This window comes from Hibiscus syriacus, unplaced genomic scaffold, assembly GCF_006381635.1.
Source record: "Hibiscus syriacus cultivar Baekdansim isolate YM2019G1 unplaced genomic scaffold, ASM638163v2 tig00110602_pilon, whole genome shotgun sequence".
Lineage (NCBI taxonomy): Eukaryota > Viridiplantae > Streptophyta > Magnoliopsida > Malvales > Malvaceae > Hibiscus > Hibiscus syriacus.
In genome coordinates, this window is record NW_024062798.1 from 2,325,301 (window position 1) to 2,328,779 (window position 3,479).

General features: G+C 30.2%; 1 long non-coding RNA gene across 1 annotated transcript; it reads right to left on the minus strand.

Annotated features, from left to right (window-relative positions):
- Positions 1 to 801: 801 nt before the first annotated feature.
- Positions 802 to 1,115, minus strand: LOC120135044. Its single transcript, XR_005517217.1, has 2 exons — positions 922 to 1,115; positions 802 to 833 (listed from the first exon to the last, which is right to left on the minus strand). It is a non-coding gene; the product is annotated as an uncharacterized LOC120135044 (long non-coding RNA).
- Between the last annotated feature and the right edge of the window lie 2,364 nt (positions 1,116 to 3,479).

Consider the following 3,479-nt stretch of genomic DNA (forward strand, 5'->3'; position numbering starts at 1 on the left):
AGCGCTACCCACACTAATAACGAGTTTTGATTTTTTACTAATTTATCAGCATCTCCCCTCTCTTTTTTCTCATGTCAAAACTTTTTTGTTCTTTAAAGATGAATCCCCGGCCCACCTCCTTTGAGGGTCTTCCGTTTGTTATAATTTAAGCCACGGCGGAGATGCTGCAATTCCGGTTATCTCGGTTGAGACAATCGAACCCCTCGATTCGTACCGCCGCTGGTTGAAACCCGAATTTAATCCTCACGCACCCTCCTCCCCTTGAGGATGGAGAATAGGGCGGTGCCACCGAAGTTAGCTGTGCCATATCGTTGTTGAATCGGACATCTTGTATTAAAGGGTTCGCCGCCTACTCGGTGGGGATCCGCAGAAATACGGTGGCGATGAAGCCATTTTGTTGTGGATTCTTCTGATCCATATCCTCGCTGTATATCGATAAAAAAAACAATGAAATCAAATGAAAAGAGAAATTGAATCCCAGAAATACTCTTAAATTTTGGGGAAAATTGAATTTACCCTAGAGAGGATTAAATCGAGAAGATCCGTACCAACATCTGAATCCTCCATCTCACTCTGATAACAACAACTGAAATTTCCCACAAAATTAAAAAAATAACAAAATAAACATTAAAAAAATAAAATAAAAAGAGAGAAAATAATCAGAAGATAAAAGGAGAGGCTTACTTGGCCATTTAAAGGTACGGATAGGCTTAGGGCAAACCACAGAATCAAATCCTCTCTCTTCAACCTTCCCACGGCGTTGGTGTTCATTTATAATCTTTTAATTTTCAACTTTTTTTCAAACAAACCAAAGACCAGAACAGCAACGAGGCCTGTACAAGAACAAAATCCCAGAAAAATTAGATCCAAACAGAGGAATAAAAGAGAGAGAGAGATCTGCGTTTTTTCCCCCAGACGAACCTTAAGCTCCTCCAATGGAGGATTTAAAGGAAGAGAGATTTGTGTGGAATCAGAGAGAGAAGGAACAAATCTGGGTTGAGATTGAGAGAGGAAGTTTTCAAGCGAGGTGGAACAAAGGCATTGGACTGGGTATTCATAGAAGAAAGTGACAGCTGGCGGATTAGGGTGTGGCCGAATTTAGATTGATGTGATGTGAAATCAGTGAGTATTGGCGGACGATTTGATTTGGGCAGCCGAGGATTGTTTTGAGACAGTGTCAAAGGTGCTGAATTTAGACACGTCAAATATCAATCAATCATTTAATTCGGTTTTATCCGTCTGATGCATGCCGTTGCAATATTCTAATTATTTTCCTTAATAAAAATGATTTTTTGGGTGGATAAATGACGTTGTTCTTGAAAGCGAACGCTCCTTTCCTAATATCTTACTACAATTTATTTGGTCAAATGTTAGTTAGTCTCTATATTTATATAAGATTTATCATTTAATCCTTGCTTTTTAATCTACTCTTTTAGTTTTTACAATTTTTTAGTTTAAATTTTGCATCTTTTTCTTATATTTAATTCCTTATAGTCATTTTAAGCTTTCACATTTAAAAAATCCATCATTTAATCTTTATATATTTTTCTAAACTATTGATCTTTCTTATAAATGTTATATTATTTTTATGATATTTTTTAGTATAATAATAATTTAATAGTAACTTGCTACTTCTTTATGATAAATGTAATTATCTAACTATTAATAGTAACTTGTACTTCTTTATGATAAAAAATTTTTCCACAACCCTATATGGACGAGAAGCCTAATCTCTCGACCTATCCATGTAAAAAACTTCTCATAGACTACTAATAGAGTATTAGTAGGTTATTCATACTGTTTTTAGAACATATTAGGTTTTTTTTTATAATTATTGATATCTAATCTATTGATCGATTATTCAGATCGGACACTAGAGACAAGATAACCTCTCAATCTAATTATTCTATTTGCAATCGTCAGTATTAACTCTTAATTTTTTAAAAAGATTTAATATCTCATTCCACTAAACTATTGTCGTGAAATTAAATTCATTAAAGTGAAACTTTTGCCAAAATTTAAAGTTATAGTTAGTTCACTTAAATATTTTTGTTTAACACTTTATAAGTCCCTCTCAATTTCGAAATTAAAAAAAGTCCAACCATCTTAAAAAAATAATTTATTAATTGTATATTTTAAGAGCCCGGTTAATTTTCTTAGATTTTAAATTAATAAAGTATGGATCATGGTACTTAAATTCTAGCATAAATATATTAGGGTAAAGTACATAAATGGTCTCCATACTATAGATATTATTTTATTGAGTCCATTGACTATTACAATTACAAAATGGTCTCTTAACCATAGGAAGTTGCTTTGTTGAGTCTTTCGACTATTAAAAGTTACAAAATGATCACATGATTATTCATTATGTTCTCAACTCGTCCCTTTTCATTAAAATTTTAAAGATAGCTAAGTTGTACGCTGACGTAGATTTAGATATAAAATATAATCTCATAATCTCAAAGGACTAGCATATCTCAATAACATGCTAATATTTAGCTCATACATCGTTAATTTTTTTTAATGGAAAATGATGAGTTTAAAATATATGAATAGTCGAGTGACCATTTTGTAACTTTTAATATCGAGAGACTCAATAAAACAAGTTTATAATCAGAGGACTATTTTGTAACTTTTTAATTATCAATGAACTCGATAAAACAATATCCTATAGTCAATATACTATTTGTATGCTTTACCATTATATTACAAGTACCGTTTTCAAATTAATTAATTAATTAAACTATAGTTAAGTAATAAATAAATAAATGAGGAGCGTTCTGCGTTCAAACGGACCAGAGATTTCCACGTCATAAGTTGCGGAAAGGACGAGACATTAATAAGTAGCATTATTTTAAGCTTAATGCAACAAGTGTTTGCTTTGGTCTGAATAAAAAACAAGTATAATCACACAAAAAATAAAATTTGACGTTCCATTAAATAATTATTTTTTCTTTATTTTTTAAAATATTTTAATTTTAATATTTTATTTTATTACAAAAAGATCATTTTGTGGTATCGCTTAAGAAGGTCTTAAGTTCGAGTCCTTGTATATGCAGAAAATCCCGTCGGGAGACTCACCACCAAAACCAGCGTACAACCCAGATCGATCCAGATTAATCAAGAAGAAACATTAGAACTAAAGGACAACAAAAAAAAAAGATCATTCCGTAAATGAAAATTAATAATCAATAATAATTAATACTTTAAAATAGATATTTTTTTAAAAATAAAATATTATGGGTTAAAATACTCTAAAAATCAAAAATAAAAATTAAAGTAACTATTTTTTTATTAATTAAAGTGACTATTAAGTTAATATTAAAAAGATTATCTTAAAATGAAATATTTTGGTCACTATATATACTATCTATTTAAACTTTAGAATCATCTTTAATATTATGTATAAAAGTAAAATTATTATTAACGGAGTTAAGTGGGATAATACTAAGTCGTTTGTAATTATGAATTATTGA